Below are 23775 nucleotides of genomic sequence, written 5' to 3'. Positions count from 1 at the left end.
TTGGCCCCTTTATTCACTAACTTTGGGATTTTTGCTCATTTACTGTAGGAGAGTAGGGTCTGCTATCCTATGGTCACCCCAAATTTTTGCTTTTTGCTTCACTGGTTTTAGACAACTGAGGCTGTGGGCCTGCTAATCAGACCCCCAGCCTGCTGTTCTCTCTCTAAATTATTAATACATGTGCTATAGGTACATACCACAATTGGAAATGGACTCCTTGTCAGCCCCTGTACCATGCACTATAGGTGCTCAGGGCATAGGTGCCACCAAGGCCTACCAGGGGCTGCAGCATATCTTTTGCCACCCCTGGCTGGTTCTTAAATTGACACAACTGGCTGATAACTCAGCTGGGGCAAGTTGGTGTAATCACCCCTTGCTTAGATATAGTATACCTATATCTAAACCTATATCTGGACACATATAAACCTGTGAGCCACTCCTATGGAAGGCCTCATCAATCCTGGAGGCAGAGTGCGTGGTTTAATGTGAGATGGAGCTCTAGCATGAGCTGAGCCTGTCTGCAGCCATCGGGAACAAATCCCTAAGCTGTTTCAGGATAATGCCATACCATATACTCTTAAGTGCATTATAATTAGGGCTCCCGGTTTTCCGTTTTTACGGATATTTACATATAAATACAGACGGAAATCTATATTTCCTTTGTCTGTATTTATATATAGAAACGGCAAAACACTGGCAAATGTTGCTGTGCTGCCGCTGCCGCTGCCTGAATTCATTCTATTCCCTTCCAATCAGTCTTTTGGCGCCCTCGTGTGGACAAATTGGCACAGGGTCTTTGAAGGACAGTTCACCTGAGCCAATCCTCGTGGGAATCAAGCCTATGTGTGTGAGCGTGCCAACACCTACGGCCTCACCCTCATTACTTTTTCCCTTTATATGGGGGCTCACCTGACTATTTCTTCTTTCCCTGCCCGGTTACAAGACGCCTTCCTGCCACCATCAGGTTTTGCACCTGCACCGGCCCTTCTCTACGTTCTGCATCTCCAGGGCCCCGGCACTCGAGCTCTGCACCAGTCCGCAGGTAAGAGGATTTCCCCTGCCCCCCCATTCCCCAGCATCAGTAGAGGATCGTGTTCAGTCATCATGTGGGTGATGGGGAGGTGGGGGCTGTTGTTAATTACTGTGTGTGCTGAATGCAGTGCGTAGGTGGAGGGAAAGGGCCAGCCGTCGCGCCATTCCACGATTGATGGCCTACTTAGCATGAGGTTAATGCTAAGTAGGCCCTGGCAGGCATGTCATTGCATTTCTAAAAAAAACTTGCACAAAACACACTTGTGCTTCGAGTATTTGACCCGTGACGACCTGCGGCTCAAGTCAAGTGGAGTGTTCCATAAGAATTAGTTCCGCTGGAAGTGTTCCTTTGTCAGTGACTCTGGAAATTTCGGCTACTTTTTTAATATGAGGCGATTGTCATCGCATGTGCTTTTGCGATATGGGCTTGTTTCAGCAACAAAGTGCCTCTGTAAACAGTACCCTCACAACATTATAGCACTGGTAGACAGGACACGGGCATTACGTACATCGGAGCGTCAAAGTAGCAATATCAGTACAGGCTGCATATTGTCGAAAAAAAAGTCTCCTGAATCTTCACTGCCCCACGTTTTGCGTTTTCTGTTCCATTTCCTTGAACAGTCACACTGTTTCTCATAGGAGCTAAGGTATTTCATGTTGGTTCCTTGTGCAAGAAACGTTGCTTTTTAATGACCATGTAAATATCGCAAATGTCCACCATTTCCGCGCGCTCTAAATGAACCTGCTCGTGTGATCAGACTCTGTCCGAGAGATCGTGTTTGGATTTACCAACATATTTACATATTACCGGCTAGTAGGGGTCGAAACTGGCCGAAATATTTTTATAATCCAATAACTTAGACTGCACCTACAGTCTACTTACAGTTTTCATGCTGCAGTGTGTCACATACCGGCCCCCTAATAGAGCCGCATTTAAACAATTTTCTTTTATTGGGGGCTGCTGAAGCGATCTCACGCTCACCTTCTGAGTAACTAATGTAATGACCCAAATTCAGAGAGAAAACAGAGCCCTTTCAGAGCAGCATCAGCAGAGGATCATGTTCAATCATCATGTGGATGAGGGGGAGGTGGGGGCTGAAGTTTATTTTGAAATTAGTGTGTGTGCTGAATGCCACAGGGTGCCTTAGTTTATCGCGATGGTGGAGGGAAAGGGCCAGCCGTCGCGCCATTCCACGATTGATGGCCTACTTAGCATGAGGTTAATGCTAAGTAGGCCATCAATCGTGAAATGGCGCGACGGTGGGCCCTTTCCCTCCACCATCGCGATAAACTAAGGCACCCTGTGGCATTCAGCACACACATAACAAAAAGACGGCTGGGGTGACAGTAAACACAATATGGATCCCTTCTTTGAAGTAAACAGGGAATGGCGCGTAGGGATAGGGGTCAGATGTACACGAGAGGCATTGGCAAAGATCCAAGAGTCAGCCCTGAAATGATGCCATGAATTCGACACAAATGCCATAGTTGTACCCCACCCTCCACAAACAGCTCATCCAGGATAAAGTTTCGTCACTAATGACTTATGCATCCAAATCTGATGCACAGACCTTTTTGCAGAAAACCCATATTTCATAATTTCCCACAGATTCTGGAGTCTTTGAAAAATCCCTCAGATTTTGGAAATGTTGGAAATTACCTGCAGTTTTAGTATCTCTGCCTCGATCCACAGGTAGCAGAAATCAAGCAAAGTTACCAGAGATGGGGAGGAATATCTGAGGGCAAGGAAGGTGGGCTGTGCCAGCAGTCACCAACACAGTTTAGCACACTGCTACGGCCTCGCCCTCATAACTTTTTCTCTTTATTTGGGGCTCACCTGACTCTATTTCTTCTTTCCCTACCCGGTATGAAGACGCCTTCCTGCCACCATCAGGTTTTGCACCTGCACCGGCCCAATAACAACCGGGCGCAGGTGTGCATTGTCAATTTAAATAAAAGTGGAAAAATACTAGCTGTGGCCTCGTCTTTTGCTTGTGGAAAAAATAAATGTGGATAAATACAGAAAAAATGCCAAAAAAATAAATATGGATAAATACAGACGGAAATGGCAAAAAAATAGATACCATAAAACCGGGAGCCCTAATTATAATCCTCGCGGTTATATAGCAACTTTGGTATGGCTTTATCAAAACATGTCGTGTAAGGTGTCATACGATTTGGAACACTATCCCCTCACCAGTTCTGGCGACGGGGATAGCATTCCACCCCTCTAGAGGGGTAAGACATGTTACTTTACTTAAATGCGGTTAATTTCTAAAAGGGCCTCAGATCCACAAAATGGATGCTTCTGCCACAGACACAAGTCTGACCCCCTGAAGCTGACCGAAACTCAGCCAAAGGGGCCTGTACAAAGGGTTTCCTGTCGCAGGGAGGTGTCACACCCCCCCAGACAGGAGATAGTGGATTGTAGCAGGGAGGTTTGAAAGAAACCAGACACTGCCTGGGGAGCACAAGGCTACCCCTTGCATAATCCGGTCAAACCGGTTCTGGGGCACACCAGCCCCAGTCCCAGCGCAGCCTGGATCAAAGGAAAGGGGTGTATCCACCCCCTTCCTGGGTCCCACCCATAGGAGGGGACCTAGCAGGTAATCCAGCCCCCTAGATTGGTATAAGAATGGGAGCAGTGCCAAAGCACTTCAGATTATCCTGATGAAACATAAGAAACGAAACTCTGGACCCTTTGACATCCTACTCAACGTAGAAGACTGAAGAATCTCCCTTGTGGTCAAGGAGTGACCACCCTGTGCAAACAGGCACCATCCAGCCCTCGACGTCTGCTTTGTTGCAGTTCCCGCCAGAACTCGAGCGACAGAGATCAACGAGATCAAGCTTGCCTGCTTTCTAACAGCTTGATTCACAGTCCCTGCAGAGCTGAGACCCGTGGAGGCGACCAGAAGCGTGGGGCACGCCATCTTGGAAAGACCACGAGACGCTGACCGTGCAGCCCACGAGTGACCCTCGAAACTGTACAATGAGGTTTGAGAAGCCCCAGCCCTGAGTCACTTTTGCACTGAAGTTCAGCCCTCCACACTCGACGAGTGCTGCGTGGGGCCCTTCTGCTTCTTTTGGCTCAACGCGTTGGTCCGGTCACTTGCCAGCTGGCTTGTGGCCCCTGTGCCGACGAAACTTGAAATTCGACTTGCGATTCTGGTTGCTCCAGATTTACACCCGCTCCCCTGAAAAGGAGCCCCCACTCTGACCCTTCTGGTTTGAGTGAGAAGCAATCTCCCGGTTTCGCGTGGATTGCTTTTGCCAAGTGTTGTTTGCTCCAATCTTAAAGCCGACAGCGCCGACGGCGAGAACCTGCGTGGCACAGATCGTGACCCACTCCTGGACTTCGTAGATGCCCCAGAGCCCATGTGACAGCGGAGAGAAGCTCCTTGACAACCACCTGATTGCGCCCGACGTTGCCTGGTTCCATCCTGGTTCCACCCTGGTCACTGCTGAGTGACCCAGACTCTGTCCCCTCTGCTTTCAGGTACTTTTCGACTTGAGTCCACCCTTGGACTCCACCGGACACTTCTCCTTCACCCCGCCTGCAGCCCTTTCAGCTTCAAGCACCAAGAACCTGCGTGACGAAACCCAACTCAACTTCGACCCTGTGCACCCACTTCCTGTGGGTGATGTAACATTGCAACGCCGGTGTTCCCACACTGGTACACACCTCTAGGGTCTGTGTCTTAAGTTTTGTTCCTCTAGGTTCAGCGGAAGTGTCCTTAAACTCTATTTGTGTAACTTTTACGCACCATTGACTTAACATTGATGCATGCTTGTTCTTTCAGCACTGCACCCGAATCAGGCGGGCTTTTCCCGACTTCAGCATTGCTTGTCCCGACTGCTCCCAGCGATTCCCTAGGCCCTAGGCCTAACCACTGATCGAATGGTCTCTCTTATACCATTTTTTTAGTATATGGTTTGAGTGGCCCCTTGGCCTCATCCAAAATTGTGCAACTTTGTATGTTATACTGTGCTTTTGATTTAACGCTTGTGCCCCTTTATTCATAAAGAATACTGGGGATTGCTTTTAGTAATAAATACATATATTTTTATAATATATACTTGTGTGGTGTCCTTTCATTTGATATTACAGGATTGTATGTGGTAAAACAGCTCGCTTAACACGACCTCTTAAGTTAAGCCTTTAAGGCTGCTTAGTCCATGCTACCCCTAGGATAGCTTGTCTAATAAGGTTGACTTACAACCAGACACCATAAGGGTTGTTTGGACTGATACAAGGTGGTTCCAGAATTGGAGACATCATATATCAGGCCAACTTCTCACATTTACCTTTCTGTTCACCTCCCCCTCGCTTTCTTTTGCCTGTCAGTAAATTACATGAAGATGACAAATCAGCTGTATGGCAAGCAGGTGTAATCGGGGGGGTCATACAAGGGACAGTTTCCACCTGAATAGCACTACCTGTCTTTGAGTTCTGTGAGCTATTCCCCAAGGAGATATTACTAAGTGAATCAGACTCTATGCTAATCTCTGGCAATCCCAAGTCACTTAAGCGTTGACTTAAATGATTCTCTGGAGTGGTACAGTGCTGAATGAATCCCAGGGAGGACCGTTTGGAGAATATTTCGGTCTACAGTCTTTTTTCGACATCTACTATCTCTTGGTCCAAGGCGGCTGAGACCCGAGTAATATAATTGTCAAGTGTTCCCATAAAACTTCCACTGATGGACTTAGATCCCGACTTTCCCCCTTTCAACGACTGTGCGGCCATATTTGGAAACAGTACCCTGGTAAATAAATTACAGATAATATATATGTATATAACCTGAGGGAAGATCCAGTATAATGTACTAGATCTTAGGGGGTGGGCCGGCCCGTCCTCCTTCGGCCTCCGACGGCCACAGGCGGCCCGCCCTTTCCCGAACTTAGCCCAGCACCCGCCCGCGCGCGTCCCACGTTCGCGTGGGGAGGAGCGCTTTAAGTAAGAGGAGGTTGGGGGCGGGAAGAGGACCAGCTGCGGCAGATCAGCGCCGCACTGCACGCTGGTCCTCGCAGTCCCGCGGGCAATCTGGGGGTCGGTCTTCCTCACAGTTCCCAAAGCGAGCGGCCCCCGCGCAGTGGGGGCCGCTAGAAGTTGTAAATCTCAGCAAGGAGGGTCCACGATATCCAGCAGTCCCGACAGCCACACCAGCTCTCCCTCCACAAAAAAAGAACGGCAGCACCAGGTAGGTGCGCTCCACAACAGGATTTATTCAGCCAGGAGATGGGGGCAGGAAGAGGACCAGCTGCGGCAGATCAGTGCCGCACTGCACGCTGGTCCTCGCAGTCCCGCAGGCAATCTAGTGGTCGGTCTTCCTCACAGTTCCCAAAGCGAGCGGCTCCCGCGCAGCGGGGGCCGAGAGAAGTTGTAAATCTCAGCAAGTTGTAAATCTCAGCAAGGAGGGTCCACGATATCCAGCAGTCCCGACAGCCACACCAGCTCTCCCTCCACAAGAAAAGAACGGAAGCACCCAAGGAGTCTATAGTAAGCTCCTATCTGGAACAAAGAGAAAGTGACATGTTATGTCTCAACTCAAAAATGGGTGTACAGCAGCACGGTGACGGAGTTAGGTCATGTATAAAATCTAACCAGACTGTTAGTCACCACAGTCATGCCATAGCAGTGTAGCTTTAATCGAATAGTAAGGGCAAAAATACAAATTTAATAATTAGAGGCAGACCCTGATAGTGTTAATAAATACGCATGTCTCTGGAGTTCTGGAATGATGCCTGAAAGTGTAATAAAAATACCAAAATCCGATTAACAATATAAGGCGATGTTAAGCATTACCGTAGGTAATTAAAACCCCTTACAGTCACTGCCTGTCTGTGCAGACAATATGTTCCCCTTATGGAGGAAAAAGAGCAGCAAACTCACTTGTGAAAGCGGAAACGTTGAGTCTCTGTGCTGCTCGGCTCCTCCTCAGGGAAAGTCAGAGAGAAGGTCCCTTGGCAGCATTAGTGTCTTTATTAACGTGGGACGCAAGAGTAGTAGATACTGAAAAAAGCATTAATACATTGGTTTCAATGTCTAACAAAGCATACCTAGATAGAGTACCACTTGCCACATTTGCAGAGATCATAGTATGTTATGAAGAATACGTGTTGGCCAAACTGGAAGTGTAAAGTGCAATACTTAGTTCTTCTGGTTGTGAGATGTTGACCTTGTTGTCATGCCCTCTCGGGTGTTTGTGTTTGTTTCCACCCATCTTGTGTTCTTATGTTTGGATTTGGCTGGTTGAAATTCTGTCTTGTCCCTTTACTGTAACGTTCTAGTTCTACTAAAAAAGAAGATGACGTTAAGTTGTTTGAAGGGCCAGGAGCACCAGGAATTTCATCGCTTGAGTCACTCAATTCCCTAGTCACACTGGATATGTGTTATCCGCTCGCTGAAGTGGGATTCACTAGATTCTTACTGTTTTCAGTAGGCTGACTTGGTCTAGATTTGACATCATAGAATTAAAGAGCAAAAGTGAAAGTGAAAATTCTGCCATTTCTGTAGTCATTTTCATCTCTCCTAAGCTTCCTCATTTTTTTCTCTTTTATGTAGATATGATGAGCGCTAAGTACATCTTTAAGAAAAATGTAATTCTTTTCAGTGACCTCAATTTCATCTTCCAATTTTTCCATGTCTAGCAATAGTGTCGTTTTTTTTCTTTCTGCATGTCTAATGCCAAAGGATGAGGTTTTCTGATTCACTAAGAAGATCAGTGTCTAAGTCTATGGGAATATGATTACCCTTAAACATCACGGTACCTGTTTGAGGTCTATATATCTTTTTGTCGATGACTGGCATTAGTGATGGAGAAACAGCAGCAGTTAAGGGTTCTTCACTTGTCCTTTCAGACTCAGTCTCTACAATAGCATCAGTGCCTGACAAGCAATGAGCCACACGTGGGAAATGCAGAGAATCTCGCATAATGACCTTCCCAGGACACAGGGCAGTCACCATGTGACTTTTGCTGGTCTCTGCTGATGAACAAGGACTCAATCTCCTCTAATGATAGTGACATCTTTTGCATGTCGACATTTGTCTGAATATGCTTTCATTTTTCTCTTACGGTCCAAGTCTTGCAGGTGTTTCTTCTTCAGTATGTGCTCTTCTGTTAGCCAAATGAGGTATCTTGGTCATCATGGCTCTCCCGAAAATCAAGGTTGCAGGACTTTCTCTTGAGGTTGAGGGAGGGGTCAAGCGGTAAGCTCGAAGAGTGATATTTAAAACAGCTTGAAAGTTGCACTTTTCTAGTACAGCATGGTGGACACCTTTTTTGGGGTACTCATGAAATGTTTGATAAGGCCACTGCCCTGCGGCCATAGCATGGTGCTCTTTTGATGTTTCACATTAAGATGACTGAGAAAGTCTTTGAATTCTCAACTGTTGAAAGGCGGGCTGTTGTCAGACTTTAAAATTGCAGGAACACCCTAGGTCGCAAAGATCCTGTCTAATCTCCCAATTACATGTTCTTGAGTAATAGCTGAGAGATCTTAAATCAATGGAAAACAGGAATATTCATCAACGATCACCTTCAGGTGATGTCCGTTGTCAAGAAGAATTTCACTGCAATTCTTTCCTTTGCATATATTGGCAACTCTGACATGTTTAATGGGTGTTGAGTGGTTATTGATGATCTAGGCAGTTGCATAGATGACAGGCCTTTAATTCTTTTTCATCCCTCTCGTCGAGATGTGGAAACCAGACTTGATCTCGGAGAGCTCGTTTGGTGGCAACAATTCCACAATGTCCTTCATAGCCCACTTCAATTATCTGCCGTCACAGACTTTCTGGAATGACAATTCTCAACCATCTTAGAATAATACCCTGCTGAGCAATGGACAGTTCCTCTTTGACATTCTTAAACTTTTGATATTCACTGTCGCTGGTAAAAGATCCAGGGTGCTGGTACCAAAATTGATGTGTAATAATGTCTTTCAGTTTCAGCATGTTAACATCTTGGCTTGTGGCAGTGAGAATTTGTCCGAACAAAATGGCAGCTGGAGTGTTTGATTTCAATATGAAATCTATGTAAGCTTCAGCCATCCTAAAATGGGTGCAAGGTCATGGTAGAGGCACTGGTGAGAAGTAGCTGGCAGGGTTCTGATCTTTCCCAGGAAGATGCAAGATGGTGTACTTGTGCTCTGGCAATCACAGACTCCAATGTTCAATATGAGGAGGTATTTTTGCTTATGGATTGCCAAAGATAGTCAATAATGCTTGATGATCGGTCATCAGTGTGAAGGGCTTCCCATAAAAGAATACATGGAAATGTTCACAATCCCACACCACTGCCAAGCGTTCTTTCTCATGTTGTAAGTAAGCACATTCAGTTTGAGACAAAGTTCGTCTGGCATACGGCACAATTTGTCTTGAAAGATTTGAGTGTCCGGTATGATGTGCAAAGTATGGCGCCCAGCAGGCCTACCATCAGCAACAACCTCAATATGAAGTTTTGGATCAAAATATGCCATTTCAATAGCATTCTCAATAGCTTACTTGATTTTCCAGAACTTTGCTTGCATTCATGTGTCTCTCAATGGCACACTGGCAGTGGCAAATTCTGATATGTATCTAGCACAGTAGCTGGCCACACCAAAGAATGAACTTAACATGGATACATCTTGTAGGGGACTGGCAGTTAACAGCACTTGCACTTTAGCAGGATTGGTAAAGATATGGTAAATAATTTTAATTTTGTCTTATGGAACTCACATTTCTTGGCATACACACTTGCATGACAGCTTTGTCATACCCCTTCTGTGTAGCTCAGAAAACTAAAATGTTACCACTGTAATTGAAAGCATTCATGACAGGCTGTATGATACATTGAATGATATCTTGGAATATCTCATCAGCTGACGACCCACCAAAAGTTAGTAACTTGTAACATAACAGACCAACCTGTGTAGAAAAGCTTGTAAAGAACCTGCAATTCTACTCAAGTTCCAACAGATAATATCCTTTATTCAGATCCAGGCAACAGAATACCTTTGCACCGATAGTGGTATCATTTTGGCAATATGCAAACCTGCATGTCGTTCTATTTCAATGGCCTTGTTAACTTGATGCATATCCATGCAGATGAGTCCAGCTCCTTCACTGTCCTTTTTGGGTACTACCTCTACTGGAGAAAACTTTGGAGTTGGACCAGTAGAACTCACAAGGATATTGTGAGTGAGTAAAGATTCAAATTCCTTTGCAACAGCTCCCTGTAAGTGAAAGGCAATCCATCTGTGTCTTTGAGCCATAGGACAAATGTCCTCGGTAATGTGTAATTGGACTTTCATAGTCGTGAGATTTCCCAACCCATGAAACAACAAAAGGATTTGACTTACTATTTCATGACAAGCATTCATGCTATAGTTCACAGATATCAGTCCCATATCATTGTCTGTGCTGAAACTGAGTTAACAGGTACCTTAAAGTATATGAATGGATGCCTGTACTTTTGTTTTCTTATGCTTGGTTGTTGCTACAAATGAACCTTGACTTTTTAGTGGTGTCAATGCAGCCCAGGTATACAATTTAGTTTTCTATGATTGAAGTCGAAGCACTGGAGACAGCTCATTAAATTTATCCTCAGGCATAATATTTATTGATGCGCAACCATCGATAATGAAAGGTACTAAACAACTATTGACTTTCAGTGTGATCTTTGGACAGTGTTTAAAGACTTTGGTGCTTTGTCATGTCAGTTTCTCTTGGACAAGTATTTTTCCTCACAGGTGGCCAGTCCAACATGCACATGCTTCGCTAAGGTAAACATCAACACCCATATTCAACACTTTCACTTGATATTGATAATAATAATTAGATGTCAATCGACTTGGTTCGGTGCTGATTTGCCTTAGCCGAGGAGGTCGCTTGGCCTTATGGGTGTGGTCGAACATCGCTTCTTGATCGTGACCATTTTGTCTTCACACTTTGATGCACTTACTTTTTCCTTCACCTTGCACATCTTCACAAAATGGTTCTCCTTTCCACGGGCCTTGCAGATCTGCCCAATGACGAGACATTTACCTTTCTGTGGAAACAAAAAAATCCACACCGGAAGCATAACTTTTTTTCTGTTGAAAATTCTCTCTGTGTCCCTCAGTCTTGTGCTTTGGTTTATTTCTCACATTCATGACGGCCTCAGTCTGGGGACCTCCAGTCTCCATGTCAGCACCTTGTCGATCAGTACACTCTTCAGCTCTTGCTGCCATGAGAACTCGCTCCAGACTAAGAGTTTCTCTCTGCATGCATCATCTGAATGAAGCTGACAAGCCTCAATCAATCACTCTGAGGCGTATATCTTCCTCATCATTAAATTAATTGAACTTACATTGTTTGATGAGCGTATCCAGTCTCTCAACAAATTCATCTAGGTTCTATCCAGCTTTCTGTATTTTTTAACTGAAGATGTATTTTTTGTAAATTACATTTGGCATTGGATTGTACTTGAAATTCAATGCTGCTCTGATTTGACTGTATGTTATTTTGTCAGCTCTCAGCATTTTCTTTATGAATTATTTTACACCTTCACTAGCAAGATTTTTAAGGAACTTGATAATTTGTTTGTTATCTGCTTCTTCAATCACATCAATTAAATCATAACATTTCTCTATCCAGGCTGCCCAACTGTCAACAATATTCAACTTTTTGGTGGTATGCAATGGCGGTAGTGGTTCCAAGAAGTTGGCAGCATTGTAACCATTTAGGAGATAGTTTGACATTGAGGATGGAGTTCTTTCTGACACGGTCTGTAGTCTGCTAGGACCTGCTTCATTCATATGATCTCAAAGGCTCTGTGGTGGACTCTGAGTCAATTTGGACAGCCTGAAGAACATTTAGTTCCCTCTTGGTCTCCATGGGAGCCCTCTGCTTTTAGGAGACCTTGGGAGGTGTTTTGAGCCATCACCCGGCAGGTTTGGTGGTGGGCCACTTCGGACATGGACAGCTTTCTCTGGGGTTGCTTCCCCAGCGCTGTGGCACAATGTTCTTCACTTAGTACTGGTAAGCAAATGACCATTTCGTGTATCACTTTGTCTTTGGTCATCTCTTTGTGCTGTATGACACCTGGTTGATCTCTGCCTCACAATGCTTCTGTTCGCAGTGTTATCTTGCACTTTCTTGCTATTTCAAAACCTGGTTGCATCTGCCTATAGTGTTATCACTCCATATGAATGTATGGGTTTGAGTTGCATAGTAGTGCAGAACCTCTTTGTGTGACCAATGTGTTGTGTTCCCAAAATGAAACACTTAGTTACTCACACGGCGCCAAAGGAAAGTGTTGACACGTATTAAGGTGTCAAGCTTTGACCTTTGGAGCTCAAGTCTACCATAAGTAATTTGGGTTAAAAAAAAATTATATATCTATAGCCGCGCCCCGGTACGCGCACCGGGGAGCGCTCCGGGCGCGCCACGCGACTTGCGCACGGGAAGCTGATTGGCTCTCGGGTGTCTGTAAACATTCGAAACAGTCCGCAGCGGCCGCCATCTTGTGTCTCGGTAGGATCGAGACACAAGAGGTGGTAAAAAACAAAGGGGGAAATGACCAAAAGGGGGCAGGGTAGACCCCCCCTGACCCCCTAGGTTTGATGTGGGGGCCATAAAAGGGGCCCGCGGGGCGAAATTCTTTTTTTTTTTTTTCGATTTTCGCGGGGGGAGCGCCCGGTACGCGCACCGGGAAGCGTACCGGGGAGCGTACCATGGGGAAAACCCAGTGAAACAGGAAAATAATAATTTAAAGTGATTAGAGGTAGGGTAGCTCTGCATAGAGTTGTTGTGTTGTTTGGGTGTTTTAAGTACCAACATGTAGGTACCAATGCTGAGTCTTAAATTTAATGTACACCGTTTCCTCTGTAGATATCTTGCATGTTGTTACAGAAGTTATTGTGCTATATGGAATCCATATCATAGTCTGTCAGGAAAGCAGAAAGAACATAGAGGCAGGAGATGAAAAAGAGATGTCAAATACACATTGGAGATAATATAGTGGGAGAAAGGAAGTATCTATGAGCAAAATTACTATGAAACATAAAAAAGTTGCACAGTATACTATAAGTCTGACTTTACATTATAATCAATTTGGTACTAGTTTAAGAATTACATATAAAAATGAACAATGTCTCAAACAATTTTAGAATTATTAAATATAAATTTATTTTTCTGATTCTTTTTCCAAATTTAACAGAACTTCTAATATTTGATTGTCAGAAATGTCCTCATTTTGAATCAGCAAATCTACTGATTCTACACATTGAAGTAGTTCATAGTCCCGTGACTCATCCATGAATTCTAAGTCATCATTGGGTTCAATAACTTCTCCATTGTTGCTCTCCAGAACAATTTCAAAAGAAAGGTTTTGCTCTCCTTCCATTTTCGTGCTGTAATTTGCATAAAAAATAAATATATCAGTAGAGATAGGGCACTGTTGGGTTTAAGTTCAGACAGGTAGTTTTGATTTTTTAACAGTGAATTTATCTTTGGGCAGTGTATGGTATCAGACTGGAAGTAGAAATACAAAAAAGTGTATGTGATAAAGCCTAAGTAAATTCATAATTATACAAGACAAGCCTAACTCCATCCATAACTATAACAGAGAAGTCTATCTCAATCTATAACTATTACAGAGGGATAGTATATAACTATCAGAAAATGTTTTCCAAATTAATTTAAAGTGCACAACATACTTCAGTTTTCAAAGTAACATCTTACCTTTCAAAAAGAAGTTTAAGTTGTCAGTTAAAATGCTCCTGAAATGTACTTCAGGAAGTAGTAGTCAAAAAGGCTGTGTTTCCCTCTCTTTCTTTATATATATTCATGTACATAACCAATCAAATGTCATGAAATATTAGTAGAAAATGAAAGTAACATTTTAATTGGTTGTCAATTCTAACACTTCAGATGTGTTTTTGTGAAGTAATTTACCTCATGATATTTAGAGAGGTCTACAGGCTAAATAGCTCATTGGAATTCCACCAAATTTGGGAAAATGGTAGGGACTGGTATGTAGTATGGCCTATTCTATATTTGGTGAAAGTGTCTCCAGTGGTTTTTATGTAAATTAACTTTTATCATTTTTTGGAGCGCTTCCCGGTGCGCGCCCCGGTACGCGTACCGGCAGCGCTACGGGAGTCCTCCATTTTGTGTTTCGGTAGATTTGAGACAGAAAATGGAGGACAAACAACGTTGGGAATGGGTATAAGGGGGCACGATAGGCACTCCCTGACCCTCTAAGTTTTCTAAGGGGGTCTTAGGAGGCCCATATAGGCCAAAAAAAAAAAAATAATAATTTTTGCGGGCGGAGCTCCCGGTACGCGCACCGGGGAACGTACCGGGGAGCGTACTTTGGTTAAAATAGTGAAAAAGTTAGAAAAAGATAATCATTTGGAGTGATCAGAGGTAGGGTAGCCCTGAAAGGAGCTTTTGGGTTCTGTGGCTGATTTAGGTACCTACAAGTAGGTACCAATGCACAGTCTTAAATTCAGGAGGAATATTTTATTCCCCTCATCTGAGAAGTGCACACCATCTGCTCTGTAGATATCTTGCATGTTGTAACGCAAGTTGTTGTTGTATAATTAACCCATTCCATAGTCTCTCATGTAAGCAGAAACAGATTTATTCACATGTTTCCGTGCATTCTCAAATTGTGGACAAAATTGGTTGGACCAGTTCCATTTCTGTCTTTGGCATATATTGGAGTATACCATGGCAGTTTGTGGAAAAAGTGTCATCAATTGTCCAAAGGTGTCCTTTAAAAGCATCTCCAGACCTACCCCAGTCAAAGTGCCTAGGTCATTTCCACCACAGTGCAGAATTATGAGGTTAGGGTGTGGCAGATGGTAAAAGGTTTTCACCAATGGTATCAATTGATGACATCTCAATCCTCTTTGGCCAATCCATTTTATGTGCACATTTGGTAAATCAAGGTTGTGAAAATTTCTGTTAGCTGCATACCTTTGAGCCCAGTGAATGTAGCTATGTCCAATAATCCAGACAGAGTACATGGTGAGAGGAGGTTCTGGTGCAGTCAGATGAAGTGTAGGAATGAAATGGCAGTTGGAACAGTAGGAGTTTGCAAAAAAAAACTGTGGAGTTTCAGTGCTCAAGCAATGATTGGTAGATTGAGATCGTTGAAAACTGTAAGTTAGGGTGCATGGTTGTGTTCTTGTAAGAAGTAATTTGAATGGTTAAAAAAAGGTCATTTAAAGAAACATTGCACCAGATAAGCTGGTGTATTCGCAGGTCAAACATCCTTGCTGAGGTGATTTGCAACATTGTAGAATAAACTTTTAAACCTGAGACCTCAGTGTGGAGGGAGTTGCTATGGTAACAGGTAGAAAGGGCTGAGGTGGGGAAGGGTGTTGGTTTGAAAATACAGAGGGAAGAGTTTTGATTGGTTACCATGAGCAATATGTGCGTAGAATTAGAGGTTTTCTGTGCCATTAAGGTTTGCAGTGCCTGGAGAACATACCTTTTGCTCTGCTAAAGAAATATTGGTGTGTGTATCTGACACTGTTCTGAATCTCCTAAAGCATTTGTAAAGGTGAGTTATGATTCATTTAGATAGAGAGTTCAGATTAAGAAGCACATTGATTTTCTTTGCTGTTGGTTTGTTTAATGTTTTTTGAAAATGCATGGTTTCTATATTTGTAAAATAGAGGATTTTTATTTTGTGAAATAGTGATGTTTCAGTAGTGAAGTTGAATGGTTGTACATAGGACTTGCACTCTGTATTCAAAATGTTATTTTAAAAATCAATTTTAGGGTAAACAAATGGGTTTCAGTAGTGAAAATGAATGCTTGTACATAGGACCTGTATTGTGTTCCTAAAATGGTAATTGAAAAACGATTTTAGTGCAAATCAATGGGTTTCAGTAGTGAAAATGAATGCTTGTATATAGAATCTGTGCAGTGTTTCTAAAATGTTAATTGAAAAACGATTTTAGTGCAAATCAATGGGTTTCAGTAGTGAAAATGAATGCTTGTATATATAATCTGTGCAGTGTTTCTAAAATGTTAATTGAAAAACGATTTTAGTGCAAAACAATGGGTTTTAGTAGTGAAAATGAATGCTTGTAAATAGGACCTGTGTTCTGTTCATAAATTGGTAATTGAAAAACGATTTTAGTGCAAATCAATGGTTTTAACATTTTTAAGAAGGAATAAATAGTGTGTGCATAATGACATAAAAATATTTGAATCTTTTACAAACATGTTACGTGTTTTACCTCAGATTGGGAAGCAGACTGAGTTTCTTTGCTGTTGTTTTGTTTCATTTTTTGGGTAATGCTTGGTAGGAATGTTTGCAAGAGATAGGAAATGTATTTTGTAAAATAGTGACTTTTCAAGACTGAAATGGAATGATTGTACATAGGACCTGCACTGTGTTTCTAAAATGTTATTGAAAAATCGATTTTGGTGCAAATTAATAGCTTTTACATTTTTGAGAAAGAATAAGAAGTGTGTGCATGATTAAATGAAATAATTTGTAGCTTTCACAATCATGACACCTGTGTTATCTCAGATTTGGAAGCACACTGAGAGTCTTATTTATGAATACAGCGATGCGTCACTTTTAACTGTGCACTCCTTGTGACACCAATGGTGCATTATATTTAATGTATAACGCAACATGTTTCTAGGACTAACAGATAAGTCAGTATTTCTGATGTATCTGTAAGTGCAAAAGTGACGAATTGCTGGAGTGTGTCACAAAAGTGACGCAACTCTAGCAATGCATCCTTTCACATGGGGAAAGCCTTATGTGAAAGCGTTTGCCTCAGTCTTACGCCTGCTGTGAGGCAGGTGCAAGATTTTGATGTAACAGTGTCCTAAAAGTGATGCAGTGAAATCTCATAGATTTCACTGCGTCACTATTACGAGGCTTTTTGTGGGTGGAATGCCCCCTCTGTGTACATTACACCTGAGAGAGGTATATTGTGGCGCAGAGGTTTAAAAAGTGACGCATCTACCTACATGCATCACTTTTTAAATATGGCGCAAAAAGGTACATGTTTTATGCTGCCGATGCATCACAAAAAGTGACGCATCAGTAGTGTAAAACTAACACAGGGCCTCATAAATGAGGTTCATCTTTTTTTGCACACTACTTCAGTTTAGTCCTGTCCACTTCACTCTTGGACACAAGCCTCACCTTTTGTGCTCCCCTGGACAGGCTTTATCTCATCTGCACTCCTGCTTAGGTGTCAGAATCCTATCACATAGGGAAAGCCCCATGTGAAAGCGTTTGCTTCAGTCTTATGCCTGCTGTGAGGCAGGTGCAAGATTTTGATGTAACAGTGTCCTAAAAGTGACGCAGTGAAATTTCATAGATTTCACTGCGTCACTATTACGAGGCTTTTTGCGGCGAAATGACCCCTCTGTGTATATTACACCTGACAGAGGTATAATGTGGCGCAGAGGTTTAAAAAATGACGCATCTACGTACATGCGTCACTTTTTAAATATGGCGCAACAAGGCACATGTTTTATGTCGCCAATGCGTCACAAAAAGTGACATATCAGTAGCGCAAAACTGACGCAGGGCTTTATAAATAAGGCTCATCTTTTTTTGGCACACTACTCCAGTTTAGTCCTGTCCACTGCACTCTTGGATACAAGCCTCATGTTTTGTGCTGCCCTGGACAGGCTTCATCACATGAGTACTCCTGCTTAGGCCTTATAATTTTTTTTTAGAATAACATTTAAAAAACAAAGAAAAGGTCATATGTATAAGCTTTTCATTACACTACTAAAATATTTTTGCTGCAAATTAATGAGTTTTACATTTTTGAGAAAGTTTAAATAGTAGGACCTGCACTGTGTTTCTAAAATGTTATTGAAAAATAGATTTTGGGACTAATCAATGAATTCTACATTTTAATGTATAACGCATCATGTTTCTAGGACTTACAGATAAGTCAGTATTTCTGATGTATCTGTAAGTGCAAAAGTGACGAATTGCTGGAGTGTGTCACAAAAATGACGCAACTCTAGCAATGCATCCTTTCACATGGGGAAAGCCCCATGTCAAAGCGTTTGCCTTAGTCTTACGCCTGCTGTGAGGCAGGTGCAAGATTTTGATGTAACAGTGCCTTAAAAGTGATGCAGTGAAATCTCATAGATTTCACTGTGTCACTATTATGAGGATTTTTGCGGGGGAATGCCCCCTCTGTGTACATTACACCTGATAGAGGTATATTGTGGCGCAGAGGTTTAAAAAGTGACGCATCTACCTACATGCGTCACTTTTTAAATATGGCGCAAAAAGGTACATGTTTTATGTTGCCGATGCGTCACAAAAAGTGACGCATCAGCAGTGCAAAACTGACGCAGGGCCTCATAAATGAGGTTCATCTTTTTTTGAAAACTTCTCCAGTTAAGTCCTGTCTACTGCACTCTTGGACACAAGCCTCACCTTTTGTGCTCCCCTGGACAGGGTTCATCTTATCTGCACTGCTGCTTAGGTGTCAGCATCCTATCAAATGGGGAAAGCCCCATGTGAAAGCGTTTGCTTCAAACTTATGCCTGCTGTGAGGCAGGTGCAATATTTTGATGTAACAGTGTCCTAAAAGTGATGCAGTGAAATCTCATAGATTTCACTGTGTCACTATTACGAGGCTTTTTGCGGGGGAATGCCCCCTCTGTGTACATTACACCTGACAGAGGTATATTGAGGCGCAGAGGTTTAAAAAGTGACGCATCTACCTACATGCGTAACTTTTTAAATATGGCGTAAAAAGGTACATGTTTTATGCCGCCGATGCGTCACAAAAAGTGGCGCATCAGCAGTGCAAAACTGACACAGGGCTTCATAAATGAGGTTCATCTTTTTTTGAACACTACTCCAGTTTAGTCCTGTCTACTGCACTCTTGGACACAAGCCTCACCTTTTGTGCTCCCCTGGACACGGTTCATCTCATCTGCACTGCTGCTTAGGTGTCAGAATCCTATCACATGGGGAAAGCCCCATGTGAAAGTGTTTGCTTCAGTCTTATGCCTGCTGTGAGGCAGGTGCAATATTTTGATGTAACAGTGTCCTAAAAGTGACGCAGTGTAATCTCATAGATTTCACTGCGTCACTATTACGAGGCTTTTTGCGGAGAAAGACCCCTCTGTGTACATTACACCTGACAGAGGTATAATGTGGCGCAGAGGTTTAAAAAATGAAGCATCTACCTACATGCGTCACTTTTTAAATATGGTGAAACAAGGCACATGTTTTATGTCGCCAATGCGTCACAAAAAATGACGCATCAGTAGCGCAAAACTGACGCAGGGCTTTATAAATGAGGCTCATCTTTTTTTTTCACACTACTCCAGTTTAGTCCTGTCCACTGCACTCTTGGACATAAGCCTCACGTTTTGTGCTCCCCTGGACAGGCTTCATCACATGAGCAGTCCTGCTTAGGCCTCATAATCTTTTTTTAGAATAAGATTTGAAAAACAGAGAAAAGGTCATATGTATAAGCTTTTCATTACACTACTGAAACATTTTTAGGGCAAAATAATGTGTTTTACATTTTTGAGAAAGAATACATTGTGTGTGCATTATTACATAAAACAAATTTGACCTTTTCACAATCATGTCACCTGTTTTACCTGAGATTAGGAAGTATATTGTGGAGATGAGGTGAGGCATGTCCAGAGGGACAGAGGAGGTGAGGTCAATGTTCAAGACTGTAGTGGAAGAGAGGCCTTTCCTGGGAAGCATAGGTGGTGAAGCCTGTGTATAAGAGTGCAGTGGACTAGACTTCATGAAGTCTATCCCCTACTGGACTCTTAGACACAGGTCTCATCTTCTTTGTACCTGTGGACAAAGCTGTCTTCCACTACACTCTTCAATACAGGCCTCACCTCTTCTGCACCCCTGGAGAATCCTGACTTGATCTGTAACCCTGAATAGACCGTTTGCTTTTTGTCATTCCTTTGTTGTTTGGCAATAGTGGTCTATAATGTGCTATTTTTTTCTTTAACACAGATTGAAATCAAGATTTCAAGAGTAAGAAAAAATGCCTCAAGGGAAAGGAGAAGAAAACAAGATAACCGCCAAAAAACAGAAACATCAACGGAATTACAGCACTCTTCCACAACAAATACTTCAAAAAACAGGAACAAAGCTCCTGGTAAGAAAACTAAGTCTTTCTTACGTAACATATGTACATCCCAAAAAAATGATGGACAGCATGTAGAAAAAGAGAATGAGGGAGTAAATTTGAAAAGGAAGGAGAGAACTTCAAAGAATTCTACAACTGGAGCAGGAGAGAATAATATGTATCGGAATAGAAGGCAGAATCAGTTTAGAGACATTCGTAAACGAATGTTTCGCAATAGGGTGGTTTTAAATTTGTTAAAAACATTAGGAAATGTAAACAGAGAGCTGCTTTTTATAAGAAAAAGAAAAGTGTAGAGAAGATTGTTGATCAGGCTTTTGAAGTTAAGATAAAATTATTTATTTTAATAGTCAATAGAATTAGGACACTTAACCAGACAATTGATGTTTTCAAATTAAACAGTAGATGGAAAAGAGTAATTAATCCGACTAATTTTTGTAAAGTTTTTTCAGGAGAATGGATGCACAGTTCAAGTTGTGAGCCATTTTTTAATGAGGAGAGTTACTTCCAGGATAATGATTTAGTGCATGCAGTTGACACCAGTGGTCGAGCGTATGAAGTGAAAGACGGTTGTCCGATTGAAAAAGAGAAACTTGTGCCTAGTGAACCAGAAGAGGTGTTAACTGATGAAGTTTTAGGGAGACGTACTAATAGTCCAGTGTATACTTGGAAGTGTAGTCATATTTGTAGTGTGCGACAGGAATCAATTGATTTGTTTTGTAATTTCTTACGTACATATAGTAAGAAAAGTCTAAAGCAGAAAGTGAAGCTGTTGCAAAACTTAGATCCTTGCAGAGTGAGAGAAAACACAGGTTTGCAAGGGCATTCACTGGCTTGTCTTCCTAGAAAAGTCTGTCAGAGTGTTTTTCATCATCTTAGAATGTTAGCAGTGCATCATACCAAAATGAGGAAATTAGTGAGAATGTTGTATTATTCAAAAAGTCCAGCACTTAAGCTTAAACAATTAAACAGTGCTCTTTTGCATGGAACTGAATTAGATGTGAAGAAGATTTGTGAAGAAATTGAGATTTGTTATTTTGGTGAAAAAGAGGACAGTGTAGAAATTGACACAGCAATTCAAGGTAATGTGGAAGACAATGTACAGATTTCAAATACAGAAAAGTTTGAGCAGGAAATTACCAGGTTTAAGGTGAAATCAAGTGAAAGGCCGAATTTTACTTGTGTGTGTTGTCGACGAAGTCATTATAAGCATCAAACTAGATTAGTTGATTTATACGTAAAAAGTGAAAAGATTAATAATTATGAGTGGAAAGATTTTGCAACTTATTTGTGGGTGGAGAATTGTTTTGATTTGAGTTCTGATCAGTGTATTTGTAAATATTGTTATGATAAATTAAATCAAAACAGAATGCCTGCTAGAGCTGTTCATAATAATCTGGAGTTGGTAGACATTCCCCGTAAATTGATGGATTTAAATACATATGAGTCTATTTTGATTCAATGTGTCCATCCTTTTCAGGCAATTGTTCGCATGGAGCCTAAGATAGGGAAATTGCCTCCTACAGATTTGCAGAGAGGATTAAAGGGAAGAGTTGTTTATTTGCCTCTAGATTTAAAAAAAATATTGATACAATTGGTATAGAAAAAGTAGAAGAGGAACCTTTAGTTATTCTAGTTAATGGGGTTCCGATAAAGAGTAAAAAAATCTGGCAAGATTTAGTGGATGTTAGGAAAGTCAAAAAGGCAACGTTGTATTTAGTAAAAAACAATGAGTATTACAAAGATGTATGTGTTGCAGCAGAGGAAACAGCTGCAGATGAAGACAGTGATTGTTCAGGCGGCCAAATTGAAAAAGTTGATGTGTCTAGAAGTGAAGAAATATATGAACATTATACTGTTCATCCTTTGCATTCCAAAGAAGTAATGGGGAATGTAATTGAATTATTTCAAATGAAAGCAGCAAAAGGAAGTCCCATTAGTGTATGGGAAGAAAGTTTGGAAGCTCGTTGTTTTCCACAGCTATTTCCAACAGGTCGAGGTGGACGATATGACGATCGACCACTTCAAATTCCTGCATCTGAATATCGAACTGTAAGATTATATGCTGAAGATGCAAGGTTTCGTCAATGCATTCCCTATTTTTTTCATCTACTGTATGAAAGTGACTTGTCTGGGCTTTCTTATGCAGTAAACCATATACTGAAAAGTGGAGCACATCTGCAAAATGTTTAGGCGAGGGACTTTATGGAGAAAGTGAATCTGCAAGATAATATTTTAGAATCTCATCTAATCAATCTCATGGCATGTCAGCGTGGTACAAACGAGTATTGGTACCGTCGTCATGGGGAATTGAAATGTATGCTAAGAAACTTAGGAACTCCTACATGGTTCCTCACTCTTAGCTGTGCCGAGTATGCATGGGACGACTTACTTCAATTTCTACGAGAGGCAAATGCAAATATACAAAATATAGAATTCAAAACACCTGGAGAACTGTGTTCTTTGGATCCAGTGAATGTATGCAGATATTTCAATCATAGATTTGAAGCTATGATGTCTTTTATTACCAACAAAATAAATCCTCCCTTGGAGAGGTTTTGGATTTCTTTTGGAGAAAGGAGTATCAAGCGAGAGGTGCTCCTCACATACATATGTTGTTATGGATTAAAGATGCACCCAAATTTGGAACAGATTCAGATGAGACAGTGATGAGCTTCATTGAAGAGTATTCAACATGTGCTGTTCCGAAAACTACAGAAGAAAACAATTTAAGGCAACAAGTTTTATGCTTTGAACCCCATCGTTGTGGAAAGTACTGTCGTCGAAAATTCAGAAACAAGGACAAGTTCTACACAAAATGTCGTTTCGGCTTTCCACGACCAGTGATTTCTAAAGGAAGAGTAAATAATTTGATGTCTTCTCTGCGACATACTGTGACGAGGAAATCACCAAAAAATACATACAATTTAAAAAGAAACGAAGAGTCCAAGTACATCAACGACTACAACCCAGTGATTTTGTCCATGTGGAATGCTAACATGGATATTCAATTCGTTGCTGACAACTCTATTGCTGTGGCTCGATATGTGACGTCTTAAATCACAAAAAAAGAAAAGACAGAACTGAAGGAAATGTGGGAGGACATTTCACATGAAAAGAGCCTAAGCAAGAAATTATACAGTTACAGTCTGAAGATGTTGTCGCATCGAGAAATTGGAGCATATGAATGTCCTGATCGATTGTCGTCAGCAAGTCTCTATGCCAAATCTAGAACCATCATTTGGGTGAGTCTAGGTCTTGTTGCAAGACAAAATCGAGTTTTGAAATCTGTACAAGAGATAGAGTATTTGGCGGAGAAAGAACCAGAAAGTACAGATATTTTGAAGACAAACATGTTGGATACATACTATCCAAATAGAAGTCCTCACCTTGAGAACGCTTGTCTCTATGAAGTTCTGCAAAGATATATTTATAAGAGGAACATCAGAGAAGATATCAATAATGGAATATATGCTGTCATTGGATGTGAAGGATGTCTAGTGAAACAGAAAAAAGGTCATTTGATTAATCATCGAAAATTGAGTTGTGAAAATCCAGATAAAAGAGAATTTTACTATTTGGCTCTTTTGCAACTCTTTAAACCATGGCGTGAAGAAGAGGAACTACTTG

Source organism: Lissotriton helveticus, chromosome 1_1 (assembly GCF_964261635.1).
Source record: "Lissotriton helveticus chromosome 1_1, aLisHel1.1, whole genome shotgun sequence".
In the NCBI taxonomy this organism is placed as follows: Eukaryota; Metazoa; Chordata; class Amphibia; order Caudata; family Salamandridae; genus Lissotriton; species Lissotriton helveticus.
This window is presented reverse-complemented; position numbering follows the sequence as displayed.